This window comes from Rutidosis leptorrhynchoides, chromosome 10 (assembly GCF_046630445.1).
Source record: "Rutidosis leptorrhynchoides isolate AG116_Rl617_1_P2 chromosome 10, CSIRO_AGI_Rlap_v1, whole genome shotgun sequence".
NCBI classification, from domain to species: domain Eukaryota; kingdom Viridiplantae; phylum Streptophyta; class Magnoliopsida; order Asterales; family Asteraceae; genus Rutidosis; species Rutidosis leptorrhynchoides.
The window spans coordinates 162,319,420-162,347,121 of record NC_092342.1 but is presented as its reverse complement, the minus strand read 5'-3'; the positions used below and the strand labels follow the sequence as shown (position 1 = coordinate 162,347,121).

General features: G+C 36.0%; 1 non-coding gene across 1 annotated transcript; it reads left to right on the top strand.

The window, feature by feature from the left end:
- Window positions 1–11,286: 11,286 nt before the first annotated feature.
- Window positions 11,287–11,392, top strand: LOC139873937 (small nucleolar RNA R71). The gene has a single exon (XR_011767647.1). It is a non-coding gene; the product is annotated as a small nucleolar RNA R71 (small nucleolar RNA).
- Window positions 11,393–27,702: the final 16,310 nt, after the last annotated feature.

Here is a 27,702-nt window from a genome sequence, read left to right as displayed (position 1 = left end):
TTGTCGCCTTGATGAATGCTTCCAAATAAACTGCCACGCGCCAATGGAAAGTACCTATTCCATTATCACAAATACAACAACACAATTAGGGTTGACTTACAAACCAACCCAATTTACCCTTAGTGCAATTTCGACCCAAATGCACTTCCAAGCACAAACCGCGCCATAACTAACCAATAATCACTAACACGAGTGAAAATGGTCCTAACACACCAATTAAACCCGAACACAAGTGTTAAACACGGGTCATACCCATTTTGACACCAAAACCCTAATTTTGACCCATTTCAAAATTAGTTGACCAAACTCACCCAAAAAGGGTTCCATCACTTCCATAATCACTAATCCAAGTGATTAAACTCCAAATCAAAGCCTAATCAAGGCTAAAACGTCAACCAACCCAAAACCCGCCAAGTGACAAGATTAACAAGTCACCATGAACCTACTTCATCATCTAAAAGGGTTTCACAACAATCTAGCTCAAAACCCTAACTTGAACATAAAATCTAACAAATGAAATTCGGAGTTTGAGCTTACCAATACCACCACAACGTAGCTATGAGTGAGATGAACAACTTTAGAACCCGAGCTTTTGCGAGAATCCGACTCCTTCTTCTCCAAATCCACCTCTCTCTCTCTAAAACTCTTACTCTCTCACTAGAACAAGATGCGAGTGTTTGTGTGGGTGTTAGTGGAGCAAATGAGGCTCCTAGAACTGATCTTGTGGCCTTAACTCGTTCCATAAGTGAAAATACCATTTTGCCCCTCTAAAAATCTTAAAATAACCCAGCTGGCCCGACAGACAAACTGGACGGCGTCCCAATTTCTGGACGGCGTCCCACCTTTTGTTTCTGGACGGCGTCCCCCTTATCGGGACGGCGTCCCACCTTTTGTTGCTGGACAGCGTCCCTCCTATCTGGACGGCGTCCCGACCTACTTCAAAATCAGAAACAAAAACAGGGTGTTACAAATTTTATGAAAACTGATTTAGTATTTGTTTACTTAAACCTGTTAATTCACTCAACATTATTGTTAAGCCGTTTTGCATGTTTTATCTCAGGTATTTATTGCTTCTGCTATAGAACTTTACTATTACATAGAAGTCAAACTATGCACTAGGACCAGAGTTAATATTTGCATCACTGGTGATTTTAACGTGGTGTTAAAGTTGTTCAGTGAGATTTTTATCCAAATATCTTGAGTAAGACAATTAGAAAGTTGGCTTTATTCTTGACAAAAGTGGTAATACCCGACTTTTATGCTATGTGGATTAACTCATAATGTTACTAGTCATATTGTCATCAATAATGTTATTTGCATTCTATACTGATAATATAAATTTGATGTAGGTTTTTGATTTAAATGGTGGTAAATAGAACTTATGGTGAGACAATGTATATCAGGATCTCTTCAATAACTATTGTTGACATTAGTTTATGTATTTGTGTAATGGCGTACGGTTTTGTAATTGTATTATGTAATATTTGTATTTAACCATGGTAAATGTGATTTACCCATTTTGTAACTTGGGAGGTTGCACTATATAAGCAACATTCCCACTCTTCTAATGACTAGTTATCAAGTTCCACTTTATCTCTCTAAATTATCTCCTTCATACTTTTTCTTACTATTTCAACTAACATAAACCCACATATACACACATAAACCGAGCGGCCACGGCTAGAATAGGGACTAACGATTGGTATCAGAGTGGGACTTTCTATCTTGCTTGTAGATCCAAGGATTGAAGCCTCTCTACTCGTGTTTTGAAGTGTATTGTGTTCTTCAGTTTAGGTATCTTAATAACTCATCTTTTTTCTTAAATTTTCTACTTGGTTTTAATATATAAATCATCTATATATGCTTGAAAACCTGTTAAAACCACTTGACTAAACTGATACTCAAATCTAAATGTGAATTTTGTTAATTGTAGAGATTTATGTATGAAAACCTTGGAATTTTTCTAAACTCTTGCTTGGACTAGCATATTATCATGAACTTTTGATGTGCTCCTGGTGTATGAACATTATGTTAGTTTAAAGATGTTTAAAGGCATGATAAAACTTGTTTGAACTTATGTAAAACTCAATTACATATGCTCGTAATCTTCTGTTGCTACTGTTCGTGTTTAGTTTTATATTTTTGAGTTCAAATATGGTTTAATCCATGTATGCATGACATATCTTTGTTCTGAGTTTGTTAAGGATGTTTAAGATTGCTAAAATCGTTTGATTTGTGAAGATATTGCTGCTAAATTCTGTGTAACTTAATCTTCAAAATCGAAATTTGTCTTAATGAACACAGATCGCTCGAAAACCTGGTATCTGGGTGAAAACATGACCGAAAACCACTTAGGTTAAACTGATAACAGTGAAACTCTAAGTTGTCCGCTCGAAAACCTGATCTATTTGGCTCCAAGTGTTTGAAAGTTTAACTGAGATTTGGCTCCATAATTTTACATCGTGGATAATACCCCAACGAATACACCATTACCCACTAGATTAAAATCAGAAAAGGACATGTCGTTGATATAATCCCTTGATTCATGTCATAAAGGACAAGGTACTTGTCCTTTTGTGAATACCTTTGTCCTTGATAGGTCAGATCATAATGAGAATTGAAGATGTGATAGATTGAGTGAGACTCGGTAAGGTAAAAAACATATTCAGTATTAGAGAGAATCGGTAAAATTACATTCCACAGCTTCTTAAACTGGTTTACAATGCAATGACTATCTAATTAGGACTACTAAGGTTCCTTATAAAGCCCTCTTCTAAAGAACCTTTTTTAAGCTTTTTTCACATTAACACTATACACATTTCGGGGTCCTAACAATCTCCCCCTTAGTGTTAAATGTGAAAATTACAATGTAATTCTATTTGAAACATCTAAAGGAACTTTTTTCCTCTAAAATGAGTCTTTGATTTGAATCCTCTGAGTCTCTCATATATTCTTATATTCATTCTTGTGTTGAGATGACTCTTGAATCTTGTCATGATGTATTTGACTATCTCACTATCTTCCGTTGAATAGCATTTATTGTTCAGTCTCCATCTTAAATATTTGAGAGCATACCCACAACGTTCCGTCTGAGTATCTCCTAAAATCTAAGACTCTGATGAAGATCTTTGTGTAGTGAGAATTGACAAACACGAATCCATATGGACAGTCACTCACTTCAAGTAAGGACATGTACTTTAATCCATCAATCACTTGATTCGGTGGTTTGATTCCAATATTCTTACGTCCAGACTCTAACCTCATCTGAAAGTCATGAACAGACATCTATCTCATTGAATCAATAATAAATCTGTAGACCACCTTCATTGCAGTAGCATGATAAATTGTCGCAGATTCATTCAGCTCAGTCAAGTAATTGTAGATGAAGATAATGTCATTCATTCTTATATTGTCAAAATTCACCTCTGAGAACTGATAGTCCTCATCATCCATTCTTGTCACGTAGAAAAGTGGCATCTTCACTCCATCCTTGTTGATGATCAAGATCTTGTTAATGCTTTTGATCTCCAAACTTCATTGATCTTGAAGTTTCTCTTCATTTTTCAGCTTAAACTTATTTCGATCCTTCAAATAAGCTTTGAGGTATTCTGGTTTCTTATGATATTTCCATGCACCAAGAACACACATTGAAGATGCAAGGATGAGATCAGATTCTCCATAAATCTTGTAAGCTTGTTGTTCTACGAACGGTGAACGAAGAATCAGCTTCTCTTCATCATCACTAAGTTGATAGTCAGCATCATGATCAAGAACAATTTCTGATATTTGGAAAGGAACATTAGGATCGGGAGGTGTCGTTGTATCTACTTCGCCATTTAGGAAAATCTCCTTCTCAAAATATATCCCAAATTCTTCGGTCGAAGCCGTAATGTTGACAAACTGATGTTCACTGAATTCATTTACAACACTCGTCCCCTTCAGAATGTCCTCGATTTTATCAAGATTACGATTATCCACGGGTACTGACGTATCCTCTGTTTGTTCTACAATATCCATAAGCATTTATCTAGAACACTGTCACGTTGAATCTCATCAACCTTATCACTTTTAGAATCGAAAATATCTACTACATCGTCATTTCCCCATGTTGACTCGATGAACCAACTTCATAATTTGAGCGTTGAAAAGCACCGAACCCAAAAGAACCATATATATTCTCCCTTTCATGAAGATTTTCGGGATCGAAATCATCATGGTCGAGCATGCGAATTGGTCCAGGTGATCTGCATGGAGAAAGAGGAAACACTACTCTTTCTTGTTCAAGATAGATTAGCATTGTCTCATGAACTTCGTTAAGATCTATTCGTTTAGAAAATTCAACAAGATATAATGCCTCCATCTCATTATCAGAGCGATATTGAAATCCATAATTTTGAGATGTTCCAGAAGGTGACCCAAGTGATCAAACAACAGTGTAACCAGGTGGAGCCGCCGCAGATGATGCCGGTGTAGTCGGTGGAAGTGTTTGATTTGCCGTGAGGGCAGGTAAGGATAAAAGTGATTTATTATTCTTATATGTAGGTCGATACGTACTACTACTCAGATTATCTCCTTTTGATGGAGGTTGGTTAACAACCGGAGTTGTAACCGGCGAAGACTCTTTCGGGTCACTGATATGACCAAAACAGACGGTTTTGTTTATGCGGTGCCGTTAGGCCGCAAGGCGTCAGAATCAACTACCAAGAAAGGGGACAATAGTTTTATATTTATATTTAGCGGGGCCTAAATCATACTACTCCTTATTATGAGTAAGGGAAGTATGACCTAGGGTAGTATTTTTAAGATATCAGTAGAATCGAACCTATATTTAAAGCTTAAGATAATTATAAGGTGAAGGAGTAGTGGTTACCTAATTTTGAGTTTTTCTAATTTATAAGACAGATAAAGTAAATGTAATAAAATTCTTAATTCAGATAAGGTTAAAACAAGTGCGTACTATGATTTCATCAGTTATTTTGTCGGGATTATGGAATGCTCACTCATGAATAGGTAGGGACCTTGTATTCATTAGACTGGTCCTAAACGCCCCTGTCGTAAGACATGTCACTGGGTAATGCAATAGGCTTGAAGATTCTGAATGGACAGCAACGTCCCTTACCCCCGACACCCGTGGAGTCTGACTATAGGTATACACATTAAGACGGCTCATCCAATTGAGCGACTCGTTCGGGTGACATATTAACATTCTACAAAGGTCTAAACTTTCTTAAGCATAATAGAATATAAGGTTTACCGTATCCGAGAGACGTGATGTGTTTCGATGCTTTCGTTAATGATTCGGTTTAAAAGGTAGTTAGGCCCTTAAAAAGAGTTCAGCCATAAAGAACACCATGGCCAAGTCAAGTTGACTTCCATGAACACGTTCGGTTATCCTAATGGTCCAATCCTTTATGTGTTTAAACAAACAGTTCCTTAATTAACCATAAGTGGGGTGCAATGCTTGAGATCGCGTTATGGTGAATTGTAATAATCAACACTGACCGGGTTCTGTGGTCTTACTTAGTAGAGGTACAACTTACAACAACCGTTGTGCTTCAGCATGCACGTACGAAGTTTATATGCTTTGTGACTACACTAGCATGGTCAAGAAACGACAATGTACTAAGGGTCTAGTTAGATGTTTCACTACGAAAGAGTCCTCAGTCGGAATCCAAAGCTTGATAGACTTACTACAACTGGTGTGCCTCAGTCGATCTTGTGTTGTATCCGATAGACTTCTCTTACGAAGGGGTGACACATATATTGTACTTTGAATCGAAGTTCGCGACTTCCTAATAACAGAGCCAATAACTACGTTCTATTAGTTGGAAAAGCGATTGAGTTTAAAGCATAATCAAAAAGCATTTCGATAACATACGCAAACCATAATATTATTTCGGCATTATAACTGATTACATCATAGCATACACTAAAGATAACTACTCGCTAATCATGACAACAACATCACAAAACATAATGATAGAAGACATTATATAAAGATAAAGTATATAAGTACCAGTAGATTAAACGAGTTCCGAATACAAAAGTGACAACTTCGAACTCCAGACCGCTCTTAATACAATCTTCGACGTTCTTCTCCGGGTACTAGATTTCCCGCACGGAGTCGAAGACCTTGAAAGTATGACTAATATTGTAGAAAGAGAGAGAAAGAAGTGAATTGAAGTGTGTGTTGAAATGGATGACAAAGACCCTTTAAATAAGATGGAATTTTGCCTGCAAACGGCTGGCAGGCCGTTTGCAGGGCCCGTTTGACCAGTCATCCTGTTTACCATGTCCGTTTGCCTTGGGTGTGTGGCAGGCCGTTTGCCATACTGGCAGGCAGTTTGGAAGCCCATTTGGCAAGCCGTTTGGCTTGCTGATTCGCTGGATCGTAACTTGATTTCTTATCTTTCACCGTTATCGCTGTATAATCTTCGTTTTAGCTCCGATTCTCTTGATTCTTTTTGCACCGTCTTCGTAATTACTTGGTCTTCAATTTTAACCGACAAAGCGAGTAATTTGCCAATAAAGTTCGAAACTTTATTGTTTTTGGGCCTCAATACCGGGGTGAAAACGTGACTTCTTAGCTGATATCAAATATCCACACTTAGATTTTTCTTGTCCTCAAGCAAACTCTCATTTTTACCTTAAGAAATCTTTCCGAAGTTTCTTTTCTAATAGCCTAAGCGGTTTGCTTTTTATTATAAGAGCGAAAAATAAGGTAAGTTATCTATGTTAGGGTTGAAACTATCTCTGCAAGTATGCGAGGAGGTTACATGACTTAGGCTACCTTTCACGGGTCACTCAAATTAGACAAGTGTTTAGGGTTCCCTATAGATCTAAGAAATGAATTCACTCATAACCAGTCATGCTGCACCCATCGTCATAGGCTTGATAAAGACTCAAATCCTTGCTACTAATGTGAAAACGGTAGTAACCATAGCTTCGAGGTCATTTGTCAATGAAGGAAAGGAAATTTTGGAGTGGCGGTGAAGTTGTTTTAAGGGGTGAGAAAAAGGGTAATATAGTCTCTAAAGACTTTTATTTGCAATTTTGGAAAATTTAAGATAGATAGGAGTGCTGATATTTTTGAGAAGCACTTTTGAAATTTTCTCCTTTGGAGTGATAAGTATTTGTGGCAAGTTCTTCTTCGGCGTTTCTCTTTATAAGTTCTGCTCCTTTTCTCAGAACTTTGAATTTTTTTTTTTGGTGATTTTATTTCGAGAAACTTTTTGCCGGTAAACTTTTTCAAGACCTTTGCCATGATACCTGAGAGGTTTATAACATCGGGTTTTCGGAAGGAATCTCATTTTTTGGATATTTCGAGTGATAGTAAAGATGATGTGGATGAGTTGGTGAAGTAAAAGTAGCGGAGGTGTGAAAGGCTTATTTTTGACAAATGGCTAGCTCTTCTGATTATAATCGAATCACGTTTCGCTGCTTTGGAAATACAGATCTATAGCAAGTTCTGATTTTGAGCGCAGACATCGGCACTTCAACGGAAAACAGTGAAGCATTAAAGAGATAATGCCTAGTCATGCAATGCTCTATTAGAGATTTGGTTCGTCCCAACAAGATTTCTACCTTACTTAAGCCTTAATTTTATTTACAAACGCTTCAGGTTTTCAAAGATACTTTTTCAGAAAGGCCTTTTCTTGTTAATACTTTTTGAAATTTGGCTTAAGAACTCGGAATCTTCATAATGGGTTATTTTAATATAGCATAAAAAGATTATACCAACATCCCACACTTAGACGAACATTGTCCTCAATGTTCCTAGTGTATCCCACACTTAGGAGTTTTAGTTGAAGATTTGGGAATATTTGTCTAGTATTAATTTGGGTTGAAATCCCACACTTAGTGATAAGCTAGGATGTGGCATAATTTAAAGTTTGAGCTAGTAACGGGAAGAAAGGAGTACCCCTAGCAGATGTGGTTGCTTGTGAAGAAACTGGCCAGTTTGCAATCTTAGAAGTTACGTCCATTATTGATCGGCTCATTTGTCATCCTTTATTCTTATACTCTACTTTATTGCACGGGTTGCCTCCCGAGAAGCGCTTTTGTTTAAGATCATTCGCTCGACCGTGGCGATGCTTAGAAAGCAAACATTCCTCCTTGGTAGTTGTAATCTTGGTCTTCTCGAGGGAATGTGAGTCTTGGTGAATAAATCCTGAGAAAGTGTCAGACCAAAAGTGGTAGCAAATTCGGTAATTCTCTTGAAGATCTTCTGAAAGATAGGTACTGTGCAGTTTCGGCTCGTGATAAATCTTGAAGTCCGATGTTAATATGATCCACGGCTCTGCTGGTTAACCCATGAATGTCAATCATTGAGGCAGTGCTGGTGGTGATTATCTCTCTGATAGGATGCTCATTTTGGAGGTCTTCAAATAGTGTTAGAAACTGTATCTTCAGTATCTCGAAATCTGCAGAATGGTGATCTCCACAGTAAGAGTCTATAGCTTTGCACAGATTGGTCAAAAGGCGAAGCTGAAAAGAAGTGAAAAGCAATCCTGACCCAAGCATTAATGTCACCGTCTTTGAGTATATCTCCTGACATCCAGCTTTAAATATGAAACTTGGATCCGTCGATTCGTGAAAGATATGTGCTATCTGCTTCGTAACATAGGTGGCAATGTTGACTCGGTCTGGTCCAAGATGAGAAAACGGATTGTTGCGTCTTACTTCTTCTGTGACTGCGTCTCGTAACTCTTTGATAATTAGATCATCATGGTGATCAAACGTTACATAAATCACTAGCCTCTTTGGTGTGCTTTCGAAGTTATCTCTTTCCAAGAGAGCGAAAAAGCTGTGAATATCCTCGATCATTTGCAAATTAGAGTGATAACTTGGACGTCCGGTGGAGAGATCCATATGCTTCCGGATGAGAGTCAGTAGTGTTCGTTGATTTGCTGAGAAAGGAAGTGCAGATCCGGCTAAGGCGTTGTAAACCTTAGAGTAAATGATCTTCTGATCTTGACAAAATATTGTCTCCAGAATAGTGCGAGTCACTGAATTGTGCTCTCGTTGCCTTTCTTCGCGGTAGATATGATCGTGAAGGGTATTGATAAAGTTTTGAATACGCTCTTCTAGGATTTCAACATCATTATCTTCTCTCTGGAGATGGAGGTTGTATTCTTCTCAGATAGCCATGATTTTTTCTGTTAAGCATAGCGTGAAATCAATTGTTGATTTATGGATGACTTCGAGAATGTCTTCAAATTCATCGGTGTCATTGATGAAGGTTATCATGTCAACGTGAGTGGGTATGACTGGAATTCGATCTAAAGAAGAGTCCGGCTCTCCTTGATCTGGTTCGGTTGGAGAGTATGAGTTATCCAGAATATCTTCTTGTTGCTCTTCGTCATCATCATCGGTATAATAGTCGTCTGAAGATTCGTCTGATGAATGGGATTCTTCAGTATTCTATTTCTTCACTTTGACACTTGCAGGGTCAATTTCTATATCCTTAACCCCAACCTTATCAGTTTTCTTCTTGAAACGAATGATTATACTGTGATCTTCTGTCTCAAGCCTCATTAATTCTTCATGACATTCCAGGCTTGGAGAGGGTATCATCGTAGTTTCTTTTACGTCTCCCATTTCCTCTTCTTCCTCAGGTTCTTCCTCTTCCTCTACTTCTTCACTGGGATCCTCTTCTTCCATTTTTGGGTCGTCAGTAGACTGTGATTAGACACCCATTTCGATATCATCGGCTGGTGGTGTAGACTCATCATCGAAAGTGATCCGTCTGGTAAAAATAGCAAACATCTCTGCCTGTCCAGAAAGATCGGTAGGTTGGTCAATATTGATGGTAACCCTCTCCCCATGTGATCGTAAGTTCAAGGTTTGATTGTACACATCAATGACAGTCCTAGCCGTATTCATGAAAGGTCTTTCTAACACTATTGGTGTGTGTAGGTCTTCCTGAATGTCCATCACTACGAAATCCGTAGGGTACAAGAATTTGTCGACTTTCACCAAGACGTTCTCAACTATGACCTTAGGATATCGAATTGTATGATCGGCAAGTTGGATTGTCATTTTAGTTGGTGATAAGTCTCCTAACTCTAATCTCTTGTAGAGAGAGTAGGGTATTAGGTTGATAATTTCTCCTAAATCTGCTAGCGCATGAATGGTTCCAGATTAGTAGATTGAACATGGTAGAGAGTTTCTGAGTAATGCCGAGCATTCTTCACTCAGTGGAATTTTTATAGAACCTGGTATCCTCTCCTTTTTAGAGTGAAGCCTTCGGATGTATCTCATCTGGTTGGGAACTTCGAACATGGTGTCTAGGAATCTTCCATCGATTTTGAAGGAATCAAGCTTGGATGGTTCCTCCTGTAGCCTTCCAGGGTAAGGTATACGCACTGGAGTTACGGTGGACAGCTTCTGAGTATCTGTCGATTTGTTCTTGAGCCTAGCTGACCTCCGTAGTTCTTTCTCTGGGATTACGGAATCCATTTGCTTAGCTTCCTCTATGTGGGGATTTTGGATAGTATTACTAGGTAATCTCCCTTGTGGTCAGGTTTCAAGGCCTTGTGATAACTGTCCTAGCTGCGTTTCTAGACTTTTGAGCAGAGCCAATTGGTGTCTCATTAGTATCTCAGTCTGCTCTTGTCTAGATAAAGTTCTCTGATTCAACTGTTGTTATCCTTGAATGAACTGATTCAACTGATCAGCAGCTCCGAGAGTGGGGTTGGTTACTTTTGTAATTTGGGTGGTTGGAGAATTCTCCTCAACTGGTAGACCAGTGAGTGGAAGTGGTTGATCGTAGGATAATTGAGATTGTTGGGGTGGATAAGGTGGGTAACGATAGCGAAAAGACTGATTGTTTCTTTGGAATTGGTTAACCCTAGGTTGTTGATTGAATCCGGGATTTGGTTGAAGAGCTGGGTATTGAACGTAACAGACTGAACCGTCAGGGTTCTCGTACTTAACTTGATATTCTTCAGTGGGTTGCGGGTTGGTACAATTAACACAGGCTTGAGCCTGGTTAACCTGTTGCGGCTGCGTATTCAATTCTACGAGTTGTTTGGCAAGAGATTCCATCTTGTCCGTGAGAGATTTGATGGCCTCCGTTTGATTGTTAAGTGCGGAGAGTGGTGCAGATGATGAAGTTATTTCACCATTGTTCCAGTCATGATGATGCATTGTCATGTTCTCGAGCAATTTCGATGCTTCGTCTGCGGTTTGGTTCATCAGATTTCCTTGAGCTGCTGCATCGATCGTCGTCCTATGATTAACGTAAGACCATTGTAGAAGGTACATATTTGAGCTGACCGTTCTAACTGGTGATAAGGGCATTTTTTCAGCAGGGTTTTGAATCGCTCCCATGCAGGGTAAAGAGATTCATCATAACTTTGTTTAAAGTTAATGATGTCATTCTTAAGTTTGGTTTGGTTAGAAGGAGGGAAATATTTGGTTAGGAATTTAGTAGCCATCTCCGTCTATGACGTGATGGAATCTTTTTCCAATCCTTCAAACCATGTTTGTGCATGATGAGTGAGAGAATATGGGAAAAAGTATAGTCGGACTATATCTTGTCCTATCCCTGGCTGTTTGTAGGAATTCGAAAGAGATATGAATTTATCAATGTGAGAATTAGGATCGTCATTTGGTAGTCCATGGAATTGACAACCATTTTGGATGAGCTGTATAATGTGATGTTTTAACTCGAACGAGTGTCCTTGAATCTCTGTGAATCTGATCGGTCCTCCTCGACCTTCAATCTAGGGTTTTGTGTTTTCTACTAAAGTAACGCATAACGCCATTTGATTTCTAATTCGTTCTTCCTTGCGTGCTTTAGAGATTATTGCGTCTGGATCAGGACCGAATAACAACGACCCTCGTCTAGATCGGGTTTGGGTCATACACTGGGTATGCCTTTATGTTTTTAATTTTAAGTAGATAAACTAAATTTCTATGGTAATCTAAGGTAATTCTAATGCAATCTAATGTAATCTTAATCTAAGGTAGTCTAAATTAAGGTAATCTAATTTAATCTAAGATAATCTAGCTATCTTAAGTTTAGATATGTTTTTAGTTCTTGCTACTGATTCCCTGGTATTTTTATAACAGAGCTTCGTTCTAACTACTCAACAAACCAAGTGGCCAGGCAGACTACGGAGAGGCAGGATCCGTTTGGTTCCAATATAATTGGAGACGGTTCAGAAAATCCAACAACCAAGTCCGTGTATAATTATCTTTCTTAGACACCACTAAATTCTTGTGAATGATTTTAATAAAAATCGGTATTATCTGATACCAGTTCCCCGGCAGCGGCACCAAAAACTTATCCCTCCTTGATATGGCCGAAAGGACGATTTTGTTTATGCGGTGTCGTTAGGCCGCAAGGCATCAGAATCAACTACGAAGAAAGGGGACAATAGTTTTATATTTATATTTAGCGGGGCCTAAATCGTACTACTCCTTATTATGAGTAAGGAATATGACCTAGGGTCGTATTTTTAAGATATCAGTAGAATCGAACCTATATTTAAAGCTTAAGATAATTATAAGGCGAAGGAGTAGTGGTTACCTAATTTTGGGTTTTTCTAGTTTATAAGACAGATAAAGTAAATGCAATAAAATTCGTAATTCAGATAAGGTTAAAACAAGTGCATACTATGATTTCATCAGTTATTCTGTCAGGATTATGGAATGCTGGCTCATGAATAGGTAGGGAACTTGTATTCATTACACTGGTCCTAAACGCCCCTGACATATGACATGTCACTAGGTAATGCGATAGGCTTGAAGATTCTGAATAGACAGCAATGTCCCTTACCCCTGACGCCCGTACAGTCTGACTACAGGCATATATGTTTAGACGGCTCATCCAATTGAGCGACTCGGTTGGGTGACGTATTAACATTCCACAAAGGTGTAAACTTTCTTAAGCATAATAGAATACAGGGTTTACCGTATCCGAGAGACGTGATGTGTTTCGATGTGTTCGTTAATGATTGGGTTTAAAAGGTAGTTAGGCCATTAAAAAGAGTTTAACCATAAAGAACAACATGGCCAAGTCAAGTTGACTTCTATGAACACGTTCGATTATCCTAACGGTCCAAACCTTTATGTATTTAAACAAACACTTCCTTAATTAACCAAGAATCCCTCAAGAGGGGTGCAATGCTTGAGACCGCGTTATGGTGAAGTGTACTAATCAACACTGATCGGGTTCCATGGTCTTACTTAGCAGAGGTACAGCTTACAACAACCGTTGTGCTTCAGCATGCACGTACAAAGTTTATATGCTTGGTGACTACACTAGCATAGTCTAGAACCGACAATGTACTAAGGGTCTAGTTAGATGTTTCACTACGAAAGTGTCCTCAGTTAGAATCCATAGCTTGATAGACTTACTACAACCGGTGTGCCTCAGTCGATCTTGCGTTGTATTCGATAGACTTCTCTTATCAAGGGGTGACACAGATTGTGTACTCTGAATCGGGGTTTGTGACTTCCCAATAACAGAGCCAATAACTACGTTCTATTAGTTAGAAAAGTGCTTGAGTTTAAAGCATAATAGAAAAGCATTTCGACAACATACGCAAACCATAATATTATTTTGGCATTATAACTGATTACATCATAGCATACACTAAAGATAACTACTAGCTAATCATGTCAACAACATCACAAAACATAATGATAGAAGACATTATATAAAGATAAAGGATAGAATTACCAGTAGATTAAACGAGTTCCGAATACAAAAGTGACAACTTCAAACTCCAGACCGCTCCTAATACATTCTTCGGCATTCTTCTCTGGGTACTAGATTTCCCCCACGGAGTCGAAGACCTTGAAAGTATGACTAATATTGTAGAAAGAGAGAGAAAGAAGTGATTTTAAGTGTGTGTTGAAATGGATCACAAAGACCCTTTAAATAAGATTGAATTTTGCTTGCAAACGGCTGGCATGTCATTTGGAAAGCCGTTTGCAGGGCCCGTTTAACCAGTTAGCCCGTTTACCATGCCCGTTTGCCTTGGGAATTTGGCAGGCTGTTTGCCATATACTGGCAGGCCGTTTGGCAGCCCCTTTAGCAAGCCGTTTGGCTTACTGATTCGTGGGATCATAACTTGATTTCTTGTCTTTCACCATTTTCGCTGTAGAATCTTCGTTTTAGCTCTGATTCTCTTGATTCTTTTTACACCGTCTTCGTAATTACTTGATCTTCAATTTTAGATGACGTAGCAGGTATTTTGCCGATAAAGTTTAAAACTTTATTGTTTTTGAGCCTCAATACTAGGGTAAAAACGTGACTTTTTAGCCCATATCAGTCACTCGTCTGCATGATATATGTCTCCTGAGACTCTGACAGAGTAGAAGAACTACCTATCTTTTTAGCTCTCGCGGGATCATTAAGATACCCGACTCTTGAAGTCATCAATGTACCATGAGGTGGCAAATCTCTTTCAGTTAAAGACTCATCACCTAGACCCTGAGTTTCAAGATCCGAATGAGAAGTGGTTTGAACCAATGGATTAATTTCTTGAACTAAAGGAACAGTCAGCTAGAACTCTGATAAATTTTTTGAAGAAATTTCAGGTTGATTCGTTTCCATGGGACGCGGCAGATCTCCCTCATCAAGATAAGCCGGACCTCCAGGCCCTGTTAGATATTGATGCAATACACCATCTATAGGATGAAGTATATCAAGAGGATTTCCAGCCGATATGAAGGGTGCCTTTTCAAGGTTTTTCTGCTCCCCTTCGGCTGTCATGGACTTCAATGATTGAGTTTCCTCAATCGATTAAGTCAACGCAGACTTTACTGCAGAGGAAGACTTTTCTTCCTTTTGAGATGCTGAAGCACCTTTGCTGGTGGGATTTATTCTTAAATACTGATTAGGTTGGATGGGCTGATTGGTCATTTTACCATCCGCGCTTTCAGCTCTCTTGTCCACCGAAGCCGAAGCCTCATTTAGTGTAGGGCTTACTGTTATTATTAGATGTGATACGGATATGGGTGAAGGTGACCTAGTTGCCTTAAAGTCTTGGTCCGTATCACCAATGGTTTTAGTAACTGTTGGGCGAATGATAGGAGTCAAATACCTAGATCTAATTACGCGTTGGGTTGGCTGAGCCTGAATCATCTCATCAGGAATATATCGTGTCCTCTTCTTCGTTAGTTCGGGAGAAGATTCAATTGTCGATGAATTGGTGTCACTTCCCTTCGGTGTAGTTGAGATGGTAGGTTCATCCTTAAGTGGTCTAGGCTCTCTGATCCTCACGGGTTGAGTTGGTCGGATAACCCTAGGGCGTTTTAAGTTTACCCTAAGTGAGGTGGAAGCTGGTCCAGGTTGAGCTACGGGTTCCTCTACATCCTCTATGCTGGAACCACAGTGGGTTCAACTAGTTCTTGTTGTGCTGGGTTCTGAAGAGGTATCCCTACTGCCTCATAATATACATGGATTCTGGCATCTAAGGGATTAGCCAACCTCACCAACCAATCTGGTATTGGTGCCGTGAATGGATTGTCTGATAGCAATGAAGTGTTCATCTTCACCTCCACAAAGCGTACCATCTGCATACCCTATGTACCTGGAATAGGAATATTTTCATTTCTGCAAGCAGTTATAGAATCATTAATAAAGATACATAAAACTCTTTCGCAAGGAACAAAGGCATTCCTTGTCTTATCCAATTGAGCCTGTACCAGATCCCACAATAGTTCTACATAATCTGGGTTTTCTACTCTAGTAAATGAGTAGAATAGGACCATCAAGCTGTCAGATCCACTACGTGTCATCAGAAAACACCGGTTGATGATCGAAAAGATCACATACCACCTGAAGTGTAAGTACATCTTTTGAAACTTAGCAGGTGTAACCGAGGTATCTCCACTATATCCTAGCTGGAAGACTGAATTCATCATTTGATGAGTAGATGGAAATGCTGGAGCATTATTTATCAGAGGAAGCTGAAATATCCTTCGGAATTTAGCCTTGGTAATCCTCCTTAGTCCATTTACCCCTCTCAACTCAAACTCAAACCTAGCAGGTTCTCCTTGAGGATTAGCAGCAGTGGGTTGTGTGGCCTCAACAAACTTGATACTTCTATTAAGAAGTCTCAAATCTGTATCATACACACTGACAGCATTGCTTAAGGTAGCCCAGAGTTGATGCCTCTACAGAAAAGCAAGCCAATAATTAACGGGTATGTTGGTTTCAGTGTTGATAAAGTGATTGTTTGTCATTTGGCTATTTGAATAGAGATAGAAGAATATGTTAACAATAAGCATATATCCCTAATCTTATTTCCTTTGAAGTCCTTTGTATTATTCAATTTTATGATGTTTATGGATTTATAAGTTATTAAAATCATTTATTCAAATTATTCGCAAGTATTTGACAATCATGATATCCAATTTGAGCATTTAAGCAATTAAAACAAGTATCATGATTATCAAATAATAGAACCAAAACTCCAATCACCACTTAGTCATTTTTCAAAATCATGAGCAGATTCGGTAACCATGATATTTTGTAGATTCAGTTACTAAATATGCTTTTCTTTTTACTTTGATGAACTAGATTAAGCATGCAAGTGTTTCAAATTCAATTCATTAAGTTTTAAGCTACCAAAGATCAGACTCGATATCAAACCTAAAATCAGATTCGGTAACTTCAAATTTCACATATTATAACCTTAACATGTATTTCTAGTCATAGAACACTCATATTCTAAACCAGATTTAATTTTAAGCTCAAAACAATCAGACAAACATGTTATCAGTTTAAACAGACTCGGTCCTGTAGCAAGAACATATTCGGTATGTATTGAATCCATTAAACATGAATTAATCATGCAATCAGAATCGTCTTTATGGTCAATCAACTTCTTAATCACAGAATAGACTTTATTTCATAACAAATAATCACATGAACCTGTTTTAATCAAAGATTTAGAGTTTTAAACCCAGATTCGTGTTTTCCAGTAATTTTCTAAATTAAATGTCTTATTCATGCAATTTATGATCTTTTTATGTTTATTTACACCTATTCAACTCATATGTACAATATGTAAAGCATAAACTTTATTGAAAGAAGGAATTACCAAAGATTTGAAGTAATTAGTGAACGGACTCGGTAGTTTAGGCTCAGACTCGGTATATTAAACAGATTCGGTATATGCTTTAGAAAACGTAAGAGTCTTTGACTTTGACTCTTCTATTTATAAATATCGAATATAAGTCAAAATTGGGCTTTACCAAATGGGCCTTGAATACCGAATGCAGTCCATTTAAAATTTTAATCAACTTAACATCAAACTTTGACAAATCAATATCAGTAATTTCACAAGTTTATTTTATTTACATTAAAATTCAAGATTGAGTGAATTTTCAGCATTTTGAAACTTACCGAATCTGGACTTTTTGTTGTCAGACTCGGTATGATGCTAAAAATAGTATTTATTCATGAAAAATTCAAATCTTTTTGGATTTTAATCATTTCAATTTTTATGAATTTTCTAAAATAAAGATTTGTACTTACAAAACTTTGAAATATATACAAAGTACAAATTTTCAGTGATACCAACTGTTGAAACGGGTTGCATACTGAGATGTATACAAGCCAAAGTAAATTTTATCAGATTAAAACATAAGTTTTTATGAATTCACTTTTGAAAATCAATTTTCTTTTTCATTTTTTCCCTTTCTCACCCTCAAAATGTGATATACACTTGAGTAAATCACCATTTTGATCTTTCCATAAAAAAATTTAATGACTCCCCCTTTAAACAAGATATCAATCAGTTACCTCCCCCTATCATAACTATTGAAATATAAGCATAAGGAGTTAACATGAAAGCAAAAGTTCCCTCTAGAAAGATAATATCTAAAGCATTTAGTTGCTCCCCCTAAACAGAATATAATCCCCCTAAACACAAGAACTCAGGAATCAATACCAATAGAACTAAGGAAATTAAGCACTATACTCCACCATGCCTATTTGCTGAATCAAGAACTTTAGCCTAACTTCATCTAAAGGTTTAGTAAACATGTCATCTAATTGTACTTTTGTAGGCAAGAAGTATAATTCTACATCTTCCTTTTCTATATAGACCTTGATAAAGTGATAACGAATATCTATGTGTTTAGTCTTAGAATGCTGAACCGTGTTGCTAGTAATTGCAATAGCACTTTGTGAATCACAGTATATCGGGGTCTTAGTAATCTTAAAGCCATAGTCTAATAGTTGAGTTTGCATCCACAAAACTTGAGAACAACAGTGAGCTACAGCAGTATACTCAGACTCAGCTGTTGACAATGAAACACAGTTTTATTTCTTAGATGACCAACCAACTAACCTATTCCCCAACATCTGAATTGATCCAGATGTGCTTTTCCTATCAACATGACAACCGCCATGATCCGCATCCGTATAAGCAGTGAGAGTGAAATCAGATCCATGAGGATACCATATTCCAAGGTTAGGTGTACCTTTTAGGTACTGAAAAATTCTAACCACCGCTTTGGAGTGTGATTTCATAGGGTTGGACTGAAAGTGTGCACAGACGGTTACAGCAAGTGTAATGTCTGGTCTACTTGCAGTAAAATAAATTAAAGAGCCAACCATGCTTCGATAAAGCGTTATATCAAAGGGTTCCCCATTTTCATCAGCGTTTAACAAAGTCCTCATTGGGGTTGACATTGTTCTCAAATCAGTCATTTTAAAATGTTTTAGCATGTCGTTAATGTATTTTGTTTGACTGATAAAAATGTCATTTGGTAATTGTTTGACTTGTAAACCCAAGAAGAAATTAAGCTGGTCAAGCATGCTCATTTCAAATTTGTTGGTCATAAGATCACCAAATTCTTTACATAAGGCCGGGGATGTAGAACCAAAAATAATATCATCAACGTAAATTTGAACCAAGAGAATGTGATCGTGGTTTTTACGGATGAAGTGCGTTGTATTAATCGTTCCACGAGAGAAGCCATTTTCTCGCAAATACTTTGTCAAGGTCTCGTACCATGCACGCGGTGCTTGCTTTAGACCGTACAAAGCTTTCTCCAAGTAGTAAATGTGGTTCAGATGAATAGGATCGACAAAGCCTTCTGGTTGATCAACGTAAACTTCCACTTGAAGATTACCATTCAGAAAATTGGTTTTGACATCCATTTGAAACACCGTGAACTTCATATGAGAAGCATAAGCAAGAAACAGACGAATAGCCTCAATCCTTGCAACCGAAGAAAATGTCTCATCATAATCAATACCCTCTTGTTGTTGATATCCCTTGGCCACAAGACGTGCCTTATTTCTAACCACAACCCCATCCGAATTTTTCTTATTCTTGAAAATCCATTTAACCCCATTTGGTCGTTAACCCACTGGTCTTGGAACTAATCGCCACACCTTCAAACGTTCAAATTGACCTATCTCTTTTTGCATTGTTATCACCTAGTTTGGATCAAGTAAAGCTTGACAATCGAAGTTGGTCAATCTTACTAAGAAAGGCTGTAAATAAACAGATATTCCGAGTAGCCCTTCGAGTTGAAACTGGAGCAGTAGCATCACCAATGATAAGATCAATCGGATGAATTTTAGTCTATCAGTTGGTATGTGGAAGAGGTCCTACATCAGTGGTATCCATTGAAAGATCAACCGTTGTTGACGTCGAGCCATGATCCTCTTGTTATGATGTAATAATGTCTAATGGGTTAGTTTACATTTGTGACGACCCGGAAATTTCCGACCAAATTTAAACTTAATCTTTATATGATATCGACACAATAAGCAAAGTCTGTAGTGTTGAAGTCTCAAAAACTTTGAACTGTATTCATGTAATCAATTACCCTTCGACTATTCCCGACGATTCACGAATCATTATGTGTGTGTGTGTGTATATATATATATATATATATATATATATATTATATTAAATTAAAATATTATATGAGTTAATTAATAATGTAAATAAAATAATATATGATATTAAAATAAATCTATATATATATGTAAGGTATATTAAATGTATATTTATATGGTTTTGAATTTATTTAGTAAACAATAATAGCACTCGTTTGTCAGTCGATCGCTATTAAGCAAGTTAAATACAAACTTATGTGATTTTAAAATAAACGGTGATCCAAAAATGAGTTTTATAAATTATAGGCTTATTAATAATACATTTAGAAGTTATTTGATAAATTTTAAAACTTTTTATATTTTACTTAAGGTTGGGAGTGAATAACTAATGAAAATTTTATTTAATAGTTAATGATTGAATTCTACACCATAATGACCAAAATAAATAAAGACATTTAATTTAAAATTTTGGGAATTTTTAGGAAGACTTTTATCCGCCACTGATCAACAACGGAGTACGAAATAATACCCCAGATGAAGTGTCGGTACAATGAATCAAATAAGGTGACTTCACTGTGTTTTCTTTACGCATGTTTTAATTATTAGGAATATTATATTATAATTATTATTAAATTATATATATATATATATATATATAATCTAACTTATATATATGAACATAAGGATAGATCACACATAAATCACCTTCTTCCTTTCTTGTTTTCCTTTAACCCGGTAACCATTCGACAACCACCAGCCACTACCCTCAACCGCCATAACCACCGTGACCATCATAAACCCTCGCCACTTCTTGAACAACTTCACCATCACCACAACCCTCACCATCCATCACCACCATGACCTGCAACCATCACCTCCACTCTATCATCTTCAACCCCTCCTGCTGCAAGTATTATTATTTTTTTGGTTTCAAACTATCACGAACCCAAGCCATCACTTCCTTACCTGAAATACATACTACTACGTTACTATTCCTGATTTCTGATTTGAAGACCACCACCAGGAAACCAATGACAACTGTTGCTGTCCTCCTGTCCGAGCACCACTCACAACCTACCACCAAATTCCTTTCCTCTCTCTCTATCATTCTCTTTCCATCTCTTCTTTGTAAACCTCCATTAAAGCATATTACTATGACTTTTCTGTTTCAAGTTTCCTTACATGTGTGTCCATTTACAAACAAGATTTACTTGTTGTTGTTTCTACTCGCCACCCAACCGTCATCAAAACCCCCGAATTACTTACTTCGGTTCGCAGATAATTGTCCACAAACTCGATGTAAAAGATGATGAATAGTAAAAAGGAGATGGCGATACTATTTTACTCGCTATTGCTGCTGCTGCACACTTGCTATTATTTTCTGTTTGAGATCAAGTAAACAAGCGACTACACTTATATTCCTGTTACTTCTAACCGCTACTACATTTTCTGTCTCACGATTGAATTATCCAACCACCACTACCGTATATTTCTATTTTAATCTAAAACTGCTACAGTTATTGCTGTGCTCGTATTCTTTATCTATATCTTGCTATAACAGCAAGTAAAAGTGATGATGATATATGGTGAGATCGAATGAAGAAGTTGATGGTGATATAAGATGATGATGATGGTTACGGTAATGATGATGATGATCGATGGAAGATGATGAATAAGATGATGATGATGATCATGAGATGATGATTGATTATAAACTTGAATTCAAATTGGGCCGTGAGCTTTTATTTTTTTTGTTGGGCCATAAATATGTTTTGATGGACTGAGATCTAACTCATGTTTTTGGGCCGTGTTTATGCTGTTGGGCTGAGGAATTGGGCCAGGATAATACTGATTGATAGTCCAATAAAATTAAACGATGATGAAGGGGAAGAAGAAATCGATGTATATATAGGTTATATTTATTTTCGGTGGTATTAAAAGATAAGTAGAGAAACAGAGGGACGGTTCTGTGTGATTGTCATTAACCGAGAGGTCTTGAGTTCGAATCCGGGTTGTGACATATTAGTACGATTTTGTAGTCATTTTCTTGGTTTGAAATTGTATCCGTGATTGTTTCTCTTGTCGACCAGTTAGTGTATTAAAACAGCCAATTAACCATTCCACCATTTCATTGAATTATCAATTTTTTTAAAAAAAAGAGAGGAAGAAGAAGTCGATATCCTCTGTATTATTTTTTTTTTTAAAAACTGAGAATTCGAAAATAATCTCAAAAAGTAATATTGCATTTTTGTTAGGAATCGTTCCTTTAAACTCACTGTAAAATTTCAGGTTTCAATTCATCATATTAATGTTGAATTTCGAAGTCAAAGCTTATATTTCAAAAAGTCAAAACTGTGTTCTTGAATCAAATTGGAGATTTGTAAATCGTTTCTGTTAAAATTGATAGTTCAAAAAGTTTATATAGATCGTTTAAAACCATTTTCATGTTATAATTATATCCTAAAAACGTCCAAAGATTTAAATCAAGTTTTAAGTTATATATATTTTTTTATTCACGAAGAACTGCTACTGCATAATATATTTTTTTTAATTTCTGTTAATTAAATTTTTCACAACAAATCATTTAGTTCTTATTACAAGTCTTAAATAACTTGTTAAAATCGCTGTGAGATTTGGTTTTAAAATTATGGTCGATGTAATTCATGAAGAAGAAGAAAAGAGAGAGAAAATAGAAATACGGGTTAAAACAATTAGAATCTGATAACAAAGTACAAACTGGATAAATGGTTAAAGGGGGTTTTGGGTGAACGAGAGGTCTCGAGTTCAATCCCTATCAGGGTCACTAAATGTTTTTTAGGCCGAATTTTTGATGAGGTAGTCTTTCTTCCTTTATTTTCATTATTACTATTATTAATATTATTGTTATTGTTATTATTAATTGTTTTTAGTATTATATTGAAATTTGTAGTATGATTATGATTATTATTATTTTGGTTATTAATAAGTAATATCACTATTACTATTATTATTAGTATTAGTCTTACAAATATTATTATTATAGTTATTATTGTTAATTTTATCATTTAAGTATTATTACTATTATTATGATTATTATTATTATTATTATTATTATTATTATTATTGTTATTATCACACTTACCATTTTTTTTGTTATTATTATTATCATTAAGAACTAGAATTATTATTAGTATTAGTATTATTAATAATATGAAAATTAGTTATTACTGCTATTATCGCTAAAACAAGTAGTAGTTACTAATTATTATTATTATTGTTATTACTAATATCACTATCAAAATAAGTATTATTTTTAGGTAATATGATTTTTAATATTATCATTATTAATATCAAAAACTACCTTTATAAGCAGATAAATATTTTGTACATAAAAAATATACTCAATACATATACTATAATCATATTAAAATTTCGCATAACTATATACATCAAACCTACTAATATTATTTATATAAATACTTACAAATAACAAACTATCGATTTTTTAAATATAACATTAAATAATTATGTATATAAATATGGAAATATTAATATCACTATAAAAATATTAACCATTATGAATATATACAGAAATTAAACATACATAATATATAAAGTAAAGATATAATAAGTAAATTTGTCCAGTTACGATTATATGTTTTAATATATATATATACAAATAATATAGGTTCGTGAATCCGATGCCAACCCTGCATTGTTCAATGTCGTCATATGTATTTTTACTACAAAATACAGTATTGTGAGTTTCATTTGCTCCCTTTTTAAATGCATTTGCAATATATATTTTTGGGACTGAGAATACATGCGCTGCTTTTATAAATGTTTTACGAAATAGACATAAGTAATCGAAACTACATTATATGGTTGAATGATCGAAACCGAATATGCCCCTTTTAGCTTGGTAGCCTAATAATTAGGGAACATCACTAATTTTGAGAATTAGTGCACGCCTAATTGACACGAATCCTAAAGATAGATCTATGGGCCCGACGAACCCCATCCAAAGTACCGGATGCTTTAGTACTTCGAATTCGTTTTTATCATGTCCGAAGGATTTCCCGGAATGATAGGGGATATTCTTATATGCATCTTGTTAATGTCGGTTACCAGGTGTTTAATCCATATGAATGATTTTTGTTTCTATGCATGGGACATATATTTATGAGAACTGAAAATGAAAATCTTGTGGTCTATTAAAATGATGGAAATGTTTATTTATGTTAAACTAATGAACTCACCAACCTTTTAGTTGACACTTTAAAGCATGTTTATTTTCAGGTATGAAAGAAATCTTCCGTTGTGCATTTGCTCGTATTAGAGATATTACTTGGAGTCATTCATGACATATTTCAAAAGACGTTGCATTCGAGTTGTTGAGTTCATTAAGATTATTACTAAGTCAATTATAGTTGGATATATTATGAAATGGTATGCATGTCGTCCACTTTCGATGTAAAGCAAGTTTGTCTTTTAAAAACGAATGCAATGTTTGTAAAATGTATCATATAGAGGTCATGAACCTCGCGATGTAATCAACTATTGTGAATCATTTGTAATCGATATGGACTTCGTCCAGATGGATTAGGACGGGTCATGAAATTTGGTATCAGAACGGTGGTCTTAGCGAACCAGGTCTTGCATTAGTGTATCTAACTAATAGTCGTTAGGATGCATTAGTGAGTCTGGACTTCGACCGTGTCTGCATGTCAAAAGTTTTGCTTATCATTTTTATCGGAAATCATTTACTTATCATCATTAGGAAATTACCTGTTTATCATTCCTAGTCTAGACATAGCTTACTGCATTGATTGCATGAATAGTGTATAGACAAATCTATATCTTAGCGTATCTGTTACTGTAGACTTTATCTGACATGTTTCCTTAATTTCCTCCGTAATCTACGGAATCTTCTGTACTAAATTAGATATTCTATATAATTAGAATATTATCTGATAATCAAAAATCATTTCATATCGAAAATCCTCTAACTGATCATAAGAGATGAATCCTACACCTAGCTTGGATTCCATTAGTTCCGGAAGCAATTTCGAGACGCGTATTGAAGTAGACTCCAAAGTCAATGAACCCGAAGTGTCTCCACCGTTTAGCTATTTTTCTTTTTGGAGGAGATGGGGGTGGGTCCAAGACTTACTCACTCGATGTAGAAATGAAGAAGGCGAGCCCTACCGCGAACCAAACTTACCTCCTAACATCGGAGAAAACGATGTACTCACTGGTGAACCTATGCGCAACACTGTATTCACCCTTCTTGCTAAAGTTTTCCACCTCGAAGGTCGCACTACTGCAATCTCAGAAAATATTCAACCTCTACTTCCAAATACCAATCGAAGGAGAATATTAAAGAAGTTAGGGAACTTCGAATTGATAATCAAGATCTATCGAATCAGAAGAGTGGATGGATAGAAATGATAGAGGGTAGGATAGAAACCCTGACAAGAATGGTGCGTGATCTACAAGCTATACTTACTACACCAACATCATCACCAACCTCAGCACCAACAACACTTGTAGTACCGACAGCAACAGTACCACCATCAGCAGCACCATCAGCATAACCAGTACCAACAGCAACAAAATCATCACACGTCTCAACATCGGAATCTATACCTCAAGCATAATCATCATTCTACGAATCGTTCTACATAAACTATCTTTGTCCTTCATGGTTATTATGTAATCTCTAATGTTTTAGAGATTATGTACTCTAGTTCTAGCTGTAAATCTGATGAGTTTAATATCACATTGACTAATTAAATCCATTATTACGTCTGAAGAAAATATATATGTATATATGTTTTCATAAAGATTGTAATTAAAAATTCTTTCGTAAAAAGTGTTAATTGTGAAAATATTTTAACGTGTAGGTTATACCCGAGGAATATTCAGATTTCACATTAATAAATTACACTGTACATTCTTCGAAGCTGATTCAACAGTCATTTACTTTCCTACTTACATCCACCGATATACAAATCCGTTCACCACAGAATAACCATATTCATCCAATATCATATTAGGATTTTGATTTATCAGAATCCAACAAGTAGCATGATGAAGAAAAACATTTGACAAAATAAAATTTGTTAGAAACAAACAAATTAACTATGAGAAATTTTGTTAAGAATCCACGCTAACTGTTCCTAGCTAATTGTTCCTAGCTAACTGATTACATTTTATTTATTGCAATTTAATTATCGCAATTTACATTCTCGCAATTTTATTTATCGTCATTTAATTTCTGTTATTTACTTTACGTACTTTATTTAACGTCATTTAATTTCTGTATTTATTTTACGCACTTTAAATATCGGGACACGTATACAAGGTTTTGACATATCATATCGACGCATATATATATATTCTTTAGAATAACCATAGACACACTATATGCAGTAATGATCGAGTTCTCTATACAGGGTTGAGGTTGATTCTACAATAATATATATACTTTGAGTTGTGATCGAGTCTGGGACATATACACGGGTCACGATACGTATTAATTCGAATATTATATATAAGTATATATGAATTATTGAATTGCTAACTGTGGACTATCAACTGAGGACTATCAACATTGGACAATTAAAATGAATTAAAATATTGATTATAACATATGAAACTAAACAATTCTTCAAGTTTGCCACTTGATTTCATCTTAAACCTCATTTGTATCTTGATGATTACAATCTGCATTCAAACCTTTCGTAATTCTTGAAAACACCTCAATCGAGAGGATGAACCAACCGCACTTCATCTCCGTAAGAAGAGATTGATGCATATAGTTATGCACTTGAAAACTCTCGGAACCTGAGTAAACATTTAACACGTATCTGTGCTAATTCCTTTAGCGTTATTATTACCCAAAATAACTTGATAATTCCTTCCAAAGTAGCAAATTTTGTCACAGCTCCAGTAAGTCAACTTCGACTTTTCAGTCGGACTAGCCTTACTATAACCTTGATATATATGCGTGCTCTTTTAATGTTACCGGGGAACCTTTTATATTCCATTATATTACCAGCAGATGTACCAGCAACCTCGTCGCTCCTTGATTTAAATCTCTCCGACAAATCACTATATTTATCTATTGAACTCTTATCATGTACTCATTCGAATCTTGTAACAAGAATTTCCATAGAAATTACCGGGAATCAGCAAATCTGTATTGTGAGCCTCGCAACGTTTCCACATCAACAGTTATATGTATCCATATAACATTTATCTCTTAGAATCATGATATTCCATTCTGAAATTCTGAAAAGCACCCAGTCTACGAATCAATACTCTAAATTTTGAAAAGTTGAATGAAGCAACAAAAACTGTAAACGACCTCAACAGCCAAAAGTGGATGATAAAGAATTGTATGTTGGTAAAGCTCAGAAAAAGTTTGAAACTGAAAAACTGATTGAGCAAACTACGAAGGAGTCTCTGAACAAATCACAAGGACTAAACTTGTACATTAAGAATCCTGATGATTCTGTTTCTGATGAAATCTTTAGCGAATACCTTGCTTCTGACTCCAAACTCTTGCGGACAAATTTTCTTCACCATCCTTCGATATTAGAAATTCTAAGATATCATCGTATCTTTCATTATAAATATCTTCCATATTTCTGGAGATATTTTCATAAATATTCTTATCTGAAATCATTAATCTCTTCGTGTTATCAGTGTTACATCATATAGAAACTGTTAGTTTCTATATTCTGTAAACTTTCGAGCTTAAAATATGAATGTTATTGAAGTAATGTCGGGAACGGAAGCATGAGTTAGTATAATATAATGACACTTGATCAACGTGATTATATTACAGTAAGTCATGCTGAGTTTCTAAATGGGACATGATGATTCACAGA